Source organism: Tupaia chinensis, unplaced genomic scaffold (assembly GCF_000334495.1).
Source record: "Tupaia chinensis unplaced genomic scaffold, TupChi_1.0 Scaffold149178_1, whole genome shotgun sequence".
Classification (NCBI taxonomy): Eukaryota; Metazoa; Chordata; class Mammalia; order Scandentia; family Tupaiidae; genus Tupaia; species Tupaia belangeri.
In genome coordinates, this window is record NW_006209026.1 from 1,120,562 (window position 1) to 1,139,183 (window position 18,622).

Genomic DNA, 18,622 nt, shown 5'->3' on the forward strand with positions numbered 1-18,622 from the left:
TTTTTTTTTTTTCTTGGGGTGTTTTTTTTTTTTTTTTTTTTTTTTTTTTTTTGTTATAGGGCATGTACACTTACCTGAGAAAGACAGAATGACAGAAAGTGAGATATCACTCTCTCCTCCGCCACATAGGGAATGGCCATGTCACAATCCCTTTTCCATTCTCCTTTGGGAATTTGGGCACTCATGTACATGCATCTGGCATGAGTTCCAAGCTGCTGGGTCTGGGACTTGAACTGTGGTCAACCATGTGGGAGTCCACCTTACCAATATGCTACCTGCTGACGCCACCATGCCCCACTCTTAAGGCCATTCTCTGAGCTGTGTTCAACAGTCTGTTTTCTGAAAGACACTACAGAAACAGGGAGAATTTTTGTAAAAGTCACTAGTACCTAGTTCACTTGTCATTCATGTCTTTTTTTTTTTTTTACAGCATAAATACCGTTTATGTAGAAAAACAGACTTTTTTAAAAAATGAAAAATTAAAGTGAGTTTTTTTCTAACAGTATTATTTAAGCTATTGAAACTAATGAGAAGTGTTCAGTGTGCTATCTTAGCACTACAGAAAATGTTTTACATTCAGGATTAATCATGCAAAATAACCACATTTACTGTAAGGATAAAGTTGGAAATGCAGATTTTTACAAATTCAGGTTTCATGTGAATTTTATTTCTGTTCAGCTACTATTACCTGTAAAAAGTGATGCCAGGAATAGTAATAAGTGCTACTTTTATAAAAATGTTACTTTCACATGAATGTATGTATTTTGTCCTCTATAATACTGAGTGTTTAATAAGGATGGAAGGTGGTATTTTTCAACTGCTTGGAAGAATTCAAGACTGATATATAATGTATTATATTTATTAAATAATATGCCTTTTTTTCTATTAGTAGATCAAGATAGACAAATGTATCCAAGGATCCATGGATATTGGCAATTTGTGGATAACCTGAAATTGTTAGAAAGATTTTGTGTCTATTGGTACAGTGTTTATTTGGGGAGAGGAGCTATAATTTGTGTAGAACTTGCAGAGGGATCTGAGATCTTGGTTTAAAAATCACTTATTTGATTGAGATATTCCTGACGACAGGGACGGTATTTACTTTTCATTCTCTCCTGGTATAGTGTCTTAACATAGAGTAAATACTTGATGAATATATTTAGAAGGGAGCTGAAACCATTTCTTTTATAGTTGACACACTGCCTTTTTATTTTTAATATAGGCAAAAGGCATCTATGATGCATTTTTATGGTTCTGATATTATGTTGTCATTATTGTTCCAAGATAGGTGATCTGAAACATGGACTCTGGCTTTCTACCACTGAAGACCCTCTGCTGCTCCCCAGTCTAGCCAGGAGCCAGGATAAGCCAGTCAGCAGCCATCTGTATTTGAGTTCCGAGCAGCCCCATTCAGGGATTTCGACCACCGAAGACCTTCTGCCCAGACTTCACCCTCCTACTCCCCAATCTAGCCAGGAGCCAGCTTAGAACACCCTACTTATTCTCTCTCTCTTTCCATCTCTCTTTATTTTTAATTTTTTTTTTAAACTTAGCTCTCTGCTGCTCTTTTGTCTTTCTAATTCTTACCTTTCTCCATGCCCCCATAGGATAAACCAATCAGTAGCCATGTGTATTTGAGTTCCAAGTGGCCCCATTTGCGTGGTGCGCTAATGCGCCATGTGTTTTTTATTTTTTGATAAAAAATTTTTCTCTTCTCGTATTGTTTTTGTCTTTTTTTTTTTTTTTCCTCCTCCTCTTCTTCTTTTCCATTCCTTTTCCATTTCTTTTTACCTTTCTCACTTTTCTGCTCAGCCTCCAAACACTGATTTTCCAGACAGGTCTAGGTGCTCAGTAGTCAAATATCTGAATACTTTTAGGGTCATATTAATTCTCCATTTTCATTGAATCTTCTGTGCAAAGGGAGAAAAACAGTACTGTTTATAGACTTCAGTTCACCTCTTTCTGCATTCCTCTGCTCAGATTTAACTCCACAAAATAGGAAAAAATGTATACTCCATCAGATGACCAAAAATCACCACAGAGGCACAAGAAATATGAGAAATGAAGAAAATATCCTTCCTCTAATGGAAAAGAATAACTTCTCTTCCTCCACAGAGAATACAAGGGAACTCATGGAAATATCAGATAAAGAATTTAAAATATTTATAGTGACAAAGCTAACAGAGATGCAAGAGAATAGAGACGATGAACTCCAGAAGATGCAGGAGAAAAGAGACACCGAGTTCCAGGAGGTGAGGAAGTTCTTGCATGATCAGAAAGAGGAGATACACATCATAAAAAAGAATCAAATGGAATTGTTAGAGATGAAGGTTGTAACAAAGGAAGTAAAAACTTCCATTGAAAGTATCAAAAGCAGATTAGATCATGAAGAAGATCTAATCTCAGATGTAGAAGATAGAACCTGTGACCTAGAGAAATTCACCAAAAGACTGAGAAAATAACCCCCCAAAATGAGAGTAACATTCGAGTAATATTAGATACCATTAAACACTCAAATATCCAGATCATCGGTATCCTAGAAGGTGAAGAAACTAATAAGGGTGTCAATCATCTATTCCATGAAATCCTGGAAGAAAACTTTCTAAACCTAGAGAGACACTCAAATATTCAGACCCAAGAAATACAGAGGACCCCACATAGAATCAACCCAAGAAGATCTTTCCCAAGGCACATCATAGCCAGATTGACCAAAATCACAGACTGAGACAAGATCTAAAATTTGCACATCAAGTTACTTTCAAATGGTATGCTATAAGGCTAATGTCAGACCTCTCATCAGAAACAGTGCAAACAAGGAACAAATGGGAAAATAAATTCAAAGTGTTAAGTGAAAATTAATTTCGACCAAGAATACTATACTCAACAAGATTATCTTTCGTATGGGAAAAAAAAGACAAAAACATTTTCAGGTAAACAAAACTTGAAAGGAATTACCATCACCAGACCAGCTGTCCAAGAAGTGCTGAAGGGAGTGCTATACTAGGAAAACTAAAGTCAGACACACAGAAATAAGAGTACAAGAAGCAACCAAGAGAATGGCCAGCCTAATGGTAGGGACAAGTCTGGAGTTGAATGTTTCTTTGAAGTTTTGATTTCCATATTTAGGGATTTTTGTCTTTTGAACTGTTGATAGTTCGAAGAGAGATTAATTACACGAGTATGAACTAGTAAAATAGAATTTTTTGATTTTAGACTAAAACATTACTGATTTTCTTTGATGCTTTGATTTCCATATTTAAAGAGTTTTATCTTCTCTTGGATTGTTGTTAGGTTCATCTACCTACTATTTGAACTAAATCTTAACCTTTTTCTTGGCTATAAGTTCCCTTACCATTTTTTGATTTTGATCTATTAAAACTAAAACTTTTGGGACCAGCTGATGGAGTAATGGTTACGTCGCTGGACTCCCATGTAGTCAGCCATGGTTCGAATCTCCATCCCAGTGGCTTAAACTCAAGCCAGGCACGTGTGCATACGTGCCCAAGATACTTAGAAGAGAATGGAGGAGAAGGGATTGCGGCATGCCCATCCCTCCAGGGGCCTAGGAAGTGATTTCTCACTTTCTGTCTCTCTATCTCTCTCTGTCTTTCTGGCCAGCGCTTGTGCCCTGTAGCAAAAACCTCTCCATAAAAAACAAACAATTTTGAAATAAAAAATGCATTAAAAATACCGATTAATACCTATTTAATGATTGCAATAAGCTATATAGCCCCAGCGAGGTGCTACTTCACAGTATGTTCACTTACAGAGATTTACACTTACAGTCAGATATGTGTTCATAATTATATATATATCAGCTGTGCTTGCTATTGAAAGTCTTTAAATTAATATCTTTAGTGAATCAATGAAATGTGAAAAAAAAAGGGGGGGATGGAAAACAACTACACATACCAGAGACAGTGTGAGAGAAGAGAGGGAGTTGGCAGAGGGCGAGAGGTAAGGAATGGGGGGGGGGCAAAATATATAAGAAACATGTATGGTAGTATCCTTGATTGGGCCAATATACCATGTATATTGGATAGAATATCTTGTTTTGTATACTGTATTGATATACAGTGAATGACTGTAAAGAAAGAAAATTTTAAAAAGTAAGAAATAAGGGAAAAAAACATGGACACTTAGGGTAAATAGTTGTGGGATTCAGGGGATCTGGAAATGGGAAATCCCTGTTTTCATCATTTGTTTTCAGATACCCTGTTTTCTGTTGAAGCTGGCTTCACTGCAAGCTTTAGCATCTTGTCTTTACCCTACTTTAATACCGTTTTCTTTCTTTCTTGTCCTCATTCAGATTGTGCTAGTGACACCATAAACATTCTTATAGAAGTTAAACCTTGGACTGTTTAATGATCACTTCTCTGCTCTCATTTAAACCCCAAATAGGAAAGAGGTGGAAGATGCAAAATACCAGGACGGATAACACTTCGGTGTGTGTGCGCATGCTTGCTTTGGCTGCTGAGTGCTTTCTAGCCTGCTAACACATAAAATTGGAGCTGTATTTCTCCTAAACTTCAGTCACTGAATTACTGTTTAATAGAATAGCAAATTACTCAGAGAATCAAATGCAGGTTCTGAAGAGGACTATTTAGTTGTTGAAGGTGCCAATGAGTTAGTGTTGGAGAAAATAACTTCTACTATGGGTATTCTAACTTCCTTAATTCTTTTTAGGAAAAAAAGGGGAAATATGAATAAATGATAATACAAGCAGTCTCCATTGTCCTGCATACAGGACCATTATCCATGGTCTAGTCCTTTCTTTGCTGTTTTGCAGTTCTTTAAGAATTTTTTGAGTCATGATGAAGTGAAGGCCCTTTCATTGGTGGTGCCATTAAAATGAAGCTGGTTTTCACATGTGATATATGGGAGACTGTATTCAAAAGGTTAAGGAAGCAATGAAGAGCTACAGTCTATGCTTGTATACTTTAATATGACCGATAAGAAATCTTAGGATTTGGAAATGGGGAATGCTGTGCTCAGTTGGACATGTTTGTACCCCCTCAATTATATCTGAGTCATCTGGACCAGTGTGTAGTCTGATCTACAGACTCACTGTGAGCACATCACTCACATAACACAGGCATGCATATCACATCAAGCCACAGTCACTTGTTATATTAGTTACCTCTTGTTGTGTAGGAAATCATTCCCCATGGGACGAGCATGTCGCATGGTAGTTAAAGTGCTGGACTCCCACATGACCAACCGTAGGTCGAGTCCTGGACCTGGCAGGTTGCTTTCTTTTTCTTTCTCTGTCTCTCTTTGGTGAGTGGATGTGGCCTGTAGAAAATTAAAAAATAATAAGTATGGGACCAGCAGTTGGTGTAATGGCTATGTTGCTGGACTCCCATGTAGTCAACTGTGGTTTGAGTTCCAGACCCAGTGGCTTAAACTCATGCCGGGCACATTTGCGTGCATATCCAAGATCCTGAGAGGGGAATGGGATTGTGGCATGGCCATCCCCCATGAGGGGTGATTTCTCACTTTCTGTCTCTCTGTCTCTCTCTGTCCTCCTGATGAGTGCATGCACTCTATAGCAAAAACGTCTCCAAAAAAAATACTAATAAGTAATAAATAAAATGATAATTATTTATAAAAAGAAATTATTCCCAAATTTAGCAACTTTTAAAAAAGCAAACTGAATCATTATCTCAAATTTATAGTTAATAATTCATAATCTGAGTTAATAATTCATAAGTAGTTTTAGCAGGGTGATTCTAGAATGGGTCATTGATGAAGTTACAGCCAGAGCTGCAGTCACCTGACAATTTGACTGGGGTTTGCGTAGGGCATCCTCCAAAATGTTCCCTCACATGCTTGGCACATGGCCTGGCCTCAGTTCTTCACCATGTGGTTGATTGTCCACATGGCATGGCGGCAGCTTCTCTCAGATGAAGTATGAGACAGAATGTGCATTCATGTGAGAGTGAGTGAGGAAGAGAGCGAGGGTGAGAGAGAGAATGAGGAAGAAGCTACAGTGCCATTTATGACCAAGCCCCAAAGTCACACCCCATCATTTAAGCCTGTTCTGTTCCTTATAAGCGAGCCACTTGGGACCAGCAGTTGGCGTAATAGCTATGTCACTGAACTCCCACGTAGTCGACCACGGTTTGAGTCCCAGACCCGGTGGTTTAAACTCACGCTGGGCGCGTGTGCGTGCATGCCCAAGATCCCAAGAGGAGAATGGAGAAGGGATTGCGGGGTGGCCATCCCCCCTAGGGGGTGATTTCTTGCTTTCTGTCTCTCTGTCTCTCTGCCTGCCTGGTGAGCGCACATGCCCTCTAGCAAAAACCTCTCCAAAAAAAAAAAAAAAAAAAAGAGCCACTAAGTATTGTCTGTATTCCCGGGTGAAGTTACGGTCTCCCTCTTGAAGGGAAAAATTCTAAAGAAATTGTTGACATACTGTAAAATTTACCACACCAGGGCAGCTGCAGGTCTCTTCTTTGCCTAGTATCTTCTCCATAGGCCTTGATCCTTTCACCTTTCTTTTACTTCTGGAAACTCTTTATTTAGGGTCCATTTCGAGGGTAGTTTCAGGTTCTGTGCTTTGCTAGGAGTGTTAAGCTATTTAAAGGCTTCTGAGTGAAACCTCTAGAAGACAAACAAACCTTTCTCTTGCTCATATTGATCACTTGTCACAGTATAATGCGAGTCACTCTCTTGACTTCGATCAATCAAAAGCTCTTCAGGAACACAGTAAAAGAGGGCAGTGAGGCTGTTAAAATGCCCTACCGTATATCCTGCCCTGCCATTTGTATTCTTTTTCTTAATAATCTTTTTTATTTAACTTTTTATTTTATTTTAATTTGACCAGAGAGGTAGAGGGAGAGAGAAAGAAAGAGAGAGAACGGTAAAGCAAGCCACCAAGTCCGGGACTCAAACTGTGGTCGGCTATGTGGGAGTTCCAGTGCCCTTAACCACCATTCCACCTGCTGGCCACCCATTTGCATTCTTTTCTTTCTTTGGGGGGGAGAGCTTTATGCTATAGGGAGCATGCGCTTGCCAGAAAGACAGAGACAGAGAGATAGAAAACGAGAAATCACCTCCCAGGGGAGATGACCACTCCACAGTCCCTTCTCCTCCATTCTTCTCTTGGGATCTTGGACACGCACGCACATGCGCCTGGTGTGAGTTTAAGCCACTGGATCCGAGACTCGAACTGCGGTTGGCTTCATGGAAGTTCAGCAACATAGCCATTATGCTAACTGCTAGTCCCCCCATTTGCATTCTTTAAGAATGTAATTTTGGACCTTAATACTGGTCTTCCTATGAGTTGTTTCAAATTATAATAGGGAACATTGTGAGTAAACAGGTCCCCTCACACTAAATGGTTAAGGGAGGAGGTGTTGACACTTTAGCCACATTTTGTTTATTTAGTTAGTTCTGCTTGAGGGCTTATGTGCTCACTGGGGCCATGGGGAGAGGCTATCACTCTCTTATTTCTTGCTGGTTCTTTATGTTTATCGTGGGTTGATTGGAGTTCTACCTATCCTCTCTCTGGAACAGTTGACAAAGCAGCCCCCACCAGGGGAAGCAGTAGCTGAAGTGTATAGTTAGGAAAGGGTGCTCTGCAGTTAAGTACTCTAGCCCGCACAAGACGCACATACTGTTTCTTAAACTTGCTAGTCACACTTGTCTCATGGCCCTATCCAGTCACAGGAGGGCCAGAGAGTGTTATCGTGTGCCCTGAAAGTGGAAAGCCCCAGATAGTCTATGTGGCACTAATGGCTGCTGTATCTACTGTGGGCCTAGCTCTGAGAATCACCAGGGAGCAAAACAGATCTCTTCTAGTCTTTTTTGTTGCTAATAATGGAAAATAGCTGGAACTGGGTGATTTTTTAAAATTGACATCTATTTGGCTCACATTTGGAGGTCTGAGGAGCAGGGGCCAGTTCTGATAGGCATCTTGCAGAATCCTGATCACAACACCATGAGTGTTAGAGGAAAGCCACTGTGTCCACCAGTGTCTCTTCTGATCTCACGCCCTCTCTGTGTACTCCCACTGGAACTCAAGACTGAGTGCCCCACCATAATCACTTAATCACTCCCAGGGCCCCACCTTTTGGCACCACAAAGGTATTAAGTTACAGCCAGATCACAGCACATGAATTTTGGGGAAACACAAACCAGATCAGGGCTCTAGTTTCTACCTTTGTGATGCTTCCATCTATTGGATGAGAGGAATAATAAGTGAAATATGCAATGGGTTAGATGATAGGTGTTGTATAAGAGACCATAGCAGGAGCAGGGTAAGGAGTGTGTATGGAGGGGGGTTTCTATTCTGGAAGTATTTTCTGAGAGGCCAGAGTCATCTTCCAGTTTGAAAATGCTGAGTCAGGTATGTCCGTTAACTTTGATGTGCTAAATGTTTAGCCACTGTCAGATCTTAGGCACTGTGAGTACATCATACTCTTAGACTCTTACAGACCATTTTCGTCTAACTTCTTTTCCTTATTATTTTTTAATTGTCAGAGTGCATGTGCACTCATCAGAGAGATAGAGAGAGAGGAAGGAGGAGGAGCATCCCCCAGTGGGACGATACCAGGCAGCAATCCTTTCTCTGCTATTTCTCCATCCTGTTGAGACTTTGGACACAGATACACATGTGCCTGGCCTGTTTTTCAAGCCACCAAGATTCAAACTGTGGTCAACCATGTGGGGTCTGGCTCCCTTAACCACTGGGCTATCGGACTTGTCCTGATGTTTATTTGTCTGTTTTTCTGTTTATTTTTTTGCTAGAGGAGGAGTGCATTCAACAGAGACAGAGAGGAAGAGGAAAGCAGTCCCCTCCCCATGGGGAATGGTTATGCCATAATCCCTTCTCCATCTTGCCCTCCTTTCAGGATTTTGGGCACACATGCATATGTGCTTGGCATGTTTCTCAAGCTGACTTGAGCCATGTGGTGAGGCCCTGATCCTGATGTTTACTTATAACTTGATATAGTGCTCTTTTGATGGTTAAATTTTGGTTACTAAATATTGTGACTTTATAAGATTGTGAGTTATAAGCATCCTTAAAAGATATTACGTAGGTTATTACCCTCTGTTGGAGTAGTTATTGAAGTCATGAATTATTGACTTTATCATCATTTTCTTATCTTTTTTTTTTTTTTGCTTTGATTAGCTACAGTGATGGCCAGTGGTTTATCATCAAATAAATTGCCATTGCACACAAAAAAACTGCCACCACTTAATTGTGTTTGTGTGACTTGTGTAACATTCATTTCTAAGTTTTCAAAAAAATTTTCTAATTTGATTTTCCTGCTTTTTCCTACATTCTTATTTATCAGGGAAATGAGGAAATGACACATAGTCCCTATACTTGTAGATATTCTATAACATAAAATGTAAATTATTTTTCTTCCAGACAATTCTACTATTTCCCTCTCTCTCCTCAGGGGACACCTAGCTGCACCTTCTTTAGTTGTAGGGACAGACATTATTATTTATGTTCCTTGACTTCTATATCCCTGAGGCAGGAGTTCTTGGGAGAAGAGGAGGAGATGGATAACACTGGTTCACTTCAACCTCAGAGAAACAGCAATAGGTGGTAGAGAATGCCTGGGCCCCTTCCTAGCCCTGCTGCAAGGAAATTTATTAAATAACCAGTCTTCTTCTCATTTCACATGTATAGAGATCTTTTTACTTTCAGTTTTCCATTCATTCTTCCTCCATGTAATTGTCACCAAATAATACTCTCAAGTATGAAGGGACTTCAGAATGTTCATGGAAAGTAGGCATTATATATATATAAAAAACTATAGATTTCAAAATTTTTTATCACAATAAACTCATTTTAATTTCTTTTTCTGTCAACTTTTTGAAGTCCTCTCAAAATCTAGACATTTGGGGACCAGCAGTTAGCGTAATGGCTATGTCTCTGGACTCCCATGTAGTCGACCGTGGTTCGAGTCCCGGACCTGGTGGCTTAAAACTCACGCCAAGCGCGTGTGCGTGCGTGCCCAAGATCCTGAGAGGAGGAGGGAGGATTGCGGCGTGGCCATCCCCCCTAGGGGGTGATTTCTCACTTTCTCTCTCTCTCTGTCTCTCTCTGTCTGGCGAGCGCACGCGCCCTATAGCAAAAAGAAAAAAACCTCTCCAAAAAAAAAAATCTAGACATTTGTTCATGTGGTGCATATGGTAAATGTTGATATGTCAAGCCTTTTGCTGAGTGTTAGAGACTACCGATCAGAGCTAGGATTTAGGGGGGCAACAACATATTACCCAAGAATGGTGACTTTTTCTGTGGTAAATGCTGAAGTGGAGGCAGCAACATAGTATTTCTGAATTTTTTTCCCTGCTGAGCAGGATCTTATTTTCATCACTTTTTCCATTTTTCCACCCCACTTTTTGTAGGTAACATGTGCTCCTCAGTGTCTAGTGTGTGTTGCTGTGCAGCTGTGTTGTGAATGAACTTTAGGTTTCTTAGTGGTATTATGTTGAGAGCTACACTAGGGAATTAATCCACAAATCTGTCTTGAGAACATGGGGAAATCCTGATAAGCCACCAAGAGTCTTAACTGCCTGAGGGCTCCTAGGTCTTTGGGAGGAACTAAGTGTGTATGTGGAAGGTGGTCGCTTTAGGATCAATCAGTTGTACCTTGAACATCATCTTAACACTTGGCAAGAGTGAATTAGAGGCTGGCGTAAGCTCCAAAGTGACAGAGGAGGCGGGTGGAAGGCATCAGAGAGTGCATTCTGAGGTAGGAAGGATTAGGAGGTTGCTGTGTGTCTTGGCCGGGAGCACTGCACCATGATTGATCTTGAGGAAAATGGTGTAGGAGGATGTGCTATCGCTTACATTTAAATTGTGTCTGCTGTGGAGTCTCCTCGAGCAGTTACTGCTTTTTGGAATGCAGAAATCCAAATGGAAGATGCTATATTTTTCTGCTTTGATATTCTCATTAAACATCATCTCCTAGAAATAAAGTACATGGCGTGTAAGCCCTTATATCAGAACTTGGCACGCAGAGGCCTTCTGCAAATATTAGTTCCCTTTCTCCTTTCTTTTCCTGCAGGCCGTTTGCTTGTATCAGTGAGTCTTCATAGCTCGGCTATTTGTTTTGGAGGTGGGCCTAGGAGGCTTATATAATGTCAGGGATGGAGGCACTAGGGAAGTTCAATGAGACCTAATTAAAAAAAAAAAAAATGGAAAGGAGAAAGGCATCAGGCCCAGTAAAACCTCTTCACCGGTCTAGCTGGCAAGCACCAACGAACCAGCCATAGTAGTAACTTCAAGCTGTTGATCTGGGGCTGGGTGACAGGCTGGTGCTGCCTGCGCAGATGTGAAATGGAAAGCAGTATAGGAAGAGCATGGGTCTGGCTGCAATTACGCCTCAGTCTTTGTAGATCCCTAGCTCTGATACCTTGGGCAAGTTGCTTTGGCTCCTTAGGCCTCAGTTTCCTTTCTGTGAAATGGGGGATAATTCCATGTTAGAGGGTAATTTTAAAGATTAAACGAGGGGGCCAGCAGGTGGTCTGGTAGTTGAGGCACCTGATTCCCACATGGCCAGCTTTGTGATTTGAGTGAGTCAGCAGCTTGAAAATCATTATAAATAAATAAATGTTAAAACAAAAATGAGTAACGTGCTGAAAGCACTTGAGGTGGTGCTTTGACTTCTTGGAAAGAGCCAGTGGCTTCCAGCCGTGGGGTAAGAGGACAGTGTCCAGCTCTCTTGCTTGCTTTTTCTCAAGCATACTGAACTTTCACTTTAGGGCCCTGATGCTTGCCGATCCCCTGACCGGAAGCCCCTTCCTCCTCCCCCCCATGGCTCCATTTCTTTCTTTGGGTCTCTGTTTAAGTGCCCCCCTTTTCAGAGCCATATTCTTTAATCAGCCGTGTAATAGAGTGGCCGTCCTTCTCTGCCTCAGGTCCTGCTGCTGCTTTTCACAGCCCTGGTTACTGCCTGAATACAGGGACTGGGCTGTGGTCTCCACAGTGCCCAAATTCAGTAAATTTGTGGAATAAAGTGGGTACCTGTGGACATCCTAACAAGGGCCAGATCGTGAATGTTTAGGCTTTGTGGGCTGCATGGGCTCTGTGACAACTGGCTGACTCTGCTGTAGAGTACAGACAGTGAGCAAACAAACGAGCAGGGTCGTGAGCCGATAAAATTGTATTTGGCACCTGGCTCTCGTTGGCAGATCCCAGGAATAGCAACGATCTGTGATGGTCAGGAATGGACCTTTAGAGACTGTAGTAGTTTGAAGTTTGTGGGAATGAGACCCCGGTGGGGTAGGGGGCAGGGTGACTGGAAATGTGGAACCGGAGGACCGAGAAAATCTGTCTCCCTGGGAGAAGTGGCCTGACTTCCCCTAGTCATGTGAACACACGTGTATGGGGGAGCTGTGGGCTTCACCAGCAAGACCAGGCAAATGACATGACCTCATGTATCAGCTGGGCTTTCATATGTTGTGAAAGTAAATCTGAATGTAAATTCAGATGTTGTATTTTGTAAATCTTCATAAATATGTACATGGCAGAAGAATTCATTGTATAAAAACCCCATATAAGGAGAGGAAATCTAATTGATCTATAAGTTCAGGTTTTTATATTCTAGAGCCCTGGATTCTCTGAAAGAAGGACTCTGACCCCGCAGAGTAGATTGCCCTGTTGGGCACGTTTTAAGCACAAACGTGAACTTTCTCCTTAGTGCATCGCTTGGTTCCAGTCTTTAGATCCTCTAGTATTGAAGGCAGAGCCCTCCCACCAGCGAGACGCAGGGAGGACTGGGAAAATACAGAGCTGGGGCGTGGGAGACGAGCTGGGTCAAATGCTGACTGTAAAGTTGCTCTGGTGACTTCTCTGCCTGAGTCCACCTTCAGGCCTCAGATCAGCATCTCCACACTTTCTGAGCTAGGGACAGTTGGCACTCCAGCTTCCTGGGTTGTTTCTTGGGGTTCTTGGTATTAGTGACCTTTTTTTTTCTCTTTAGGAGGAAAAAAAAATGGAATTTCTGCTCTTATTGGCTAAGTGTAGGTGTAGTTTAATAATAATTTTTGAATTATTATCTATACACATGGCAAGGAAAGAACACGACAAACTCTCCAGCCCTCCTCCGGTTGCTGCGTTGGTCTTATTTATGCAGCTCTACGCAGTCATTAGGGGCTGCCTTGAGGACTCAAGGGACTCTTGACAGTGAATTATTTTTGTTTGTTTTTACTTCACTATAGCTTCTGGTGAATACTTCTTTCAGTGGAGTTCTGAACCTGGCCCAAAAGCAAATCTTTTACTTTCTCAGTTGCATGAGGATGCTGGGAACATCTTGATGAACACTTTGCTCTTGTAACCAGGAGAAGAGGTTTCTCCCTGAAAGCAGAAGACTCAATCCTGTTTGGAACCAGATCTTTTCTTAAAGAATAAACACATGTGAGGAGGTTTGAGTAATGACTGGTATGCTAATCAGAATTTCAACAACGTACTGTGTTCATTACTCAGGTGAATAGTAGACTATGAAGAAAAGTTCACGTGAATTCATTTTCTGCAGACTCTACCAAGCTGTTAGTTGCTTTCCTTTCTTTTATTTTTAATGGTTCCCTCATTGCATTGTCCACCTGTGCTTTTTAAATTTTATGTCTTTTTCCTGTTTCTCTGGTTTGTGTTTTCCTTGGGGGTTGGCAGGTTAGTCCTGGACTGACTCTTGGCGACTGGGCATCCAGCGGGTGATGGTAACTTGGGTCCAGCCCTGGGATGATGTAAGTGGGATAATGGAAAGTGAGGATATCAGGGCCATTACCCGAAGTCCTGAAGAAAGTCCTAAATCCAGAGTGTGCCTCCAGCAAAGGCAGGGCAGGCATTTGCTGGTGTCTCAGGTAAGCCAAGAGCACTGAGCCCAGACCCCATGGGGCCCTGTCCCCACCAGGCTGCATTTCAGAGGCAGTCAGTGAAAACCCTAGGCATGAGGTGGCCCCCAGACCTTGGGTTCTGGGACATAGAGCAAGAGACTGGTAATTGTGAAGCAGGAGCTAAGCCCAGGGAGGGAGGGTAGGTAGCACGTCAAGAACTTGGTCAGATGGGAACCAGGAGTAAGATGGAGCTGGTACTGAGCCAGGAAGCTACTGGCTTTGGGTGTCGGGATTTTAAAATGTATCACCATGGGATATGTGTACAATCATTTATTTAATAATACATATTATTTACTAAATTACTTTGCTAAGGATTAAGATTGGTCTTTTAGGGACCAGCAGGTGATGTGGTGGCTAGCGGTGTTGTACTCCCATTTGGCCAACGACAGTTTTAGTCCCAGACCTGATGGCTTGCGTTCTCACTTTCTCTCTCTCTCACTCACTCACTCTGTCCCTCTTTGGTCAAATAAAATAAAGTTAAATAAAATAATTATTTTTAAAAAAGATTGGTCTTCAGTTCCATAGTAGGATACAGCTTTCAGTCCAAACGTGAGATAATATGGCTGTAGGGGAACTCAGGGGCCTGGGAGACAAGAACGGCATCATTTTCCTGAACATCTCTTATTTAATTATATTTTACTCTCCCTTTCCTTCTCTTTCTTCTCCATTCCCTTTGCTTTCTCTGTTTATTCCCTCTTTCTCTTTTTTTTTTTTTTTTTGGTTTTTTTTTTTTTTTTTTTTTTTTTTTTTGCTTCTTTGTTTGTTTTAAAGCTTATTTATTTATTCCAAAGACCCCTCCAGTGGAGTCTTCATGCTGTCATCTACCCCAACCTAAGCCAGCCAGGATCACAGGCCGATATATGCACAAAGCATGTACAGGCAGACCCTGGGACATGAACCTGAGGCCTTCTCATATGGCTTCAGCGTGAGGGAGGATTACGTCGCTGCTGTGCCATGGCAGCTGACCATTTTTCTCCTTTAATAATGAATGAAAGCTGACCTGGCTGCAGTGGTATACACTGTTGAGACTTGTGTGGCTGGGACCACATGGGAAGCCCAGGTTAGATTCCAGGTTCAGCTTCAAGGTCTGGCGTGGTAGTATATGCCTGTAATCTCAGAGACTTGGAGAGGCTGAGAAAGGAGGATCATGAATTTAAGAAGGTGGCCTGGGTGGGGCCAGCAAGTGGCGTGGTGGTTGAGGTGTTGTACTCCCATGTGGTCACCTACCGTTCCAGTCCCAGACCTGGAAGCCTAAAACCCATGCCAGGTACGTGTGTGTGCGTGCCCAAGATCCTGAGAGGAGAGTGGAGGAGGGGGAGTTGCAGCATGGCCATCTCCGTGGAGGGCGATCTCTCGCTTTCTAGCTCTCTGTCTCTCCGGCAAGTGCATGTGCCCTATACCAAAAATCTCTCAAAATAGAAGAAGGAGAAGAAGAAGCTCATGAAAGTATTAATAGTTAGCAGGGCCTTGCATTCCCTCTCCCCAGAGCCATTTCGCCCTCTTTAACATTCTCCGATTTCTCAGGGATGAGCTTTCTGTATTTTTCTAAATTATCTTGGTTTTAAACAGGTAAGCCCTGGTCTGCTGAGAACTTGTGAAATAATTCTTAAGAAAACTTTATTTATTTTGCCTGCTTGGTCAGAGTTCACTTTGCTACTGCTATTCACTGCAGACTTGCTCAAACAGCTGTTTTTCCTCTTAATCATGGGATGAATATTAATTTATGATGTTGATCTAGTTAAAGAACTTAAGCATTATTTTACAAGAGTTTATTTTGAAGATTTTTTTTTCTTCCAGAAACATGTGTTAAGTTTACTTTTAACTTTGAGGAATGTTATTGAACAGAAGTTCCAATTATTCTTTTACGGTTCAGACAAAATGAACTAGGCTAAAGAAGGGTGGGAGGGGGGATAATAAGCAATTGTCCTCTATTGTCTGATGTGATGCTAATAGGTTTATATTGATCAGTTCACTTAGTCCATAAGAATCCTATGAGGAGGATATCTTAGTCCCTATTTTATAGATGAACCTGAAATGTATTCACCTGTATATGACCAAATACCTGAATTTGGCTCCCTTACCTTCCTCCTGCTCTCTAGTCCCTTCAGGAAATGCTGCATGACTCCTAGAGCCTCCGGCTTGTGGTGAAGCAGAGGGCCCCTAATAGAGGACAGACGTGTAGACTATAAAAGGGCCTTGTTAAGATGAACATACTAATGAGGCCACAGAGACTCTGTCTTTCTTACCTGTTAGAATGTGGTGGATGGGTTTGAGAAGCCCCCAATCAGAAGGGAAATCAGCATGCATTGAGATATCACTCTGTGCTTCATCTTCAACTGACCTCGAGGTCCCTTAGAAGACTGTAATCTGAGTAAATGTAAGTCAAGATGTGAAGTAACACCATAGCCTTACTGGGTGGGTATTGCTCAGCTAGCTCAGGAGGGGTAAGAAATTAACTAGTTCCCGGACCATACCTCCGCCCAATGCCCTGCAGTCCCTTACTTCCAATGCTATCCCAACATTTGCCATGATGTGTTATGATTATGGTTTTGTGTCTGTGGACTGGGCTGGAGGTGCCCTGAGAAAGATGACTAGTTTTTCTATTCTCTGTCTTCCGCCTTTTAGCACAATGTTTGATCCATAGTAGATACTCGGTTAAATATTTTTTCAAAAAACACCTCTGGGTTGATAGACCATGTATAAATGGAAAACTATAGGAAATCAGAGCTGTGCTATGGCCTAGTAGTTAAGGGAGCCAGATCCCACATGGCTGACAGTGTTTCAAATCCAGCAGCCTGGGCATGTGCACATGCATGCCCCAGATCTTGACAAAATGGAGAAATGGAGAAGAGGGATTATGACATGGTCATGTCCCAGTAGTGGGGTATTTTCCCTCTCTCTCTTTTCCTCTCTTTGTCTTTTTCTCTTTCTCGGGAGTACATATACCCTCTAGTAATTAAAAAATAATAATAAAATAGGAAGTCACAGAAATAGATTAAAATAGAGTGATGACTGCTATGAGTTCATAGGAAGCAAAGTGAGTTGCAAGAGCACGGTGTGGTCGGCAGTAGATTTTAGGTGTGGAGATTGGGCTCTGATCTGCATTCATGCACTGTCTATTCATAAACCTGAGCACTTGATTTGTGTGGGCCTCAGTTTTCCAGTAAACCCAGGGAATTAGACTGCAGATGAGTTTTAGGTCTTTTTTGACTGCTAATATTCTGTGATTCTATAATTCTGACTTAGGGATGTCAGCCATAGGATCTTTAGAATCTGCTCATATAGGCTGCTATTTAGGATTGGTTGACCCTGGAGACTGAGGTCTGGTCTTATCTGAGTTAGTCTTCCTAGTCCATAGGTATAAGAAGAAGACAAGTTTAACTTTCCAGGACTTCATTGCTTCACCCACTGGTAGCCCTTCTCTGGGAGGCAGTTTGGAACAATGGAAAGTGTGAGCTTTGGAGTTCAGAATCTTGAGCTTGATTTCTTGTAGTATCTCCTATTGAGCTGGTAACTAAAGGATTAGTCTTTCTTTTTTTAAAAAAAATATTAACTAAATTATTAATTTGATTTCACGAGAGAGAGAGAAAGTGAGAAAGCAAGTGGCCAGGTCTGGGACTTGAACTGCTGTCAGCCATGTGGGAGTCCAGTGCGTTAGTCAACATGTCACCTCCCAGCCTCGGATTAATCTTTCTTAATCCGTTTCCTCATTGGTAAATGGAAAAGGTAATAGAAATGATCTAGGAGTCTACTTTCTCTGTTTTAGGGGTAAGCATGCACATAATGTCAAATTCTGTGGCCCCTCTGACTTTACTGAGGGAAAAAACTGGTGAGAAGTATGTCTTCTTCCTGCTTGTTAACCCTGGTCAGAATCTTTAGTTATTTTGCTGATGGGGACTTGATGGTATCAAGCGAACTTAATGACTTCAGATAAGTAATTTCAAGCACAGATCCCATCCCTAAATAAAGGTCAGAGGAACATCTAGAATATTAAAGTGACAGGAAAACAGGTGATACATATGCAAAGTCAAATTAATACATTCTCTGTGTTTTCCTGAATGTCAGTTTCTAACCTATACTTGGAAAAGTGACTTATGGTCCAAAAACTATATGCAGAAATGTCATGTTTTTAAAAACTGTAAAATAATATTAACTTTCTTTCCCCCTGTTTAGACCATTGGATTTATTGCTTAGTGTACATTATCAGACTCGGTTGCGATTAGACGCCTGCCTTGTGGTGCTCTGTCCTTGGGGCTGAGGTGATACTGTGTTTCTGGTGGTGTGGGTGAGTGTGTGTGCATGCCCGTGTGTGTGCATGTGTGCGTGTGTGTTGAGATGTTCATAAGCAAAGAAAATGAGTTTCTTAAAGTTGAGTTGACAGACAAATGTGAGATAGTGGTATCAAAGTGCTAATTTACATATTTCTTTCAGAAGGGGAGAAAGAAAATCAATTCTCTTAAGAAATGAAACCTCTGTTTGGGTGAATGCCATTGTGGTTTGATCTAGGAATGTATTTTAGAATGTTTCTCCAACACTTCTTAGATTGCTAATTGAAGTATGTGATTCAGAGAATTAATTACAAAACCAAAGACAGAAATGATATTAGCATTTAATACATCTTCCATTTGAAATGCTTTCTATTGCTGTATTATTTTTTAAAAAGATTAACATTGATTGTGAAAATAAATTGCAATAAACAGCAAATAGTTTGGGTAAGTTAATGTTGCTTAGGAAATTATTGGCTTACTAAATTTTATTGACA

At 41.3% G+C, this 18,622-nt stretch overlaps 1 protein-coding gene across 1 annotated transcript in view; it reads left to right on the forward strand.

Annotated features, from left to right (window-relative positions):
• The window catches only part of LOC102474987 (microtubule-associated serine/threonine-protein kinase 4-like), a gene marked incomplete at its 5' end in the record, with an annotated part of 327,526 nt that overhangs the window by 160,933 nt on the left and 147,971 nt on the right, over window positions 1-18,622 (forward strand). The gene's annotated exons all lie outside the window — the stretch shown is intronic.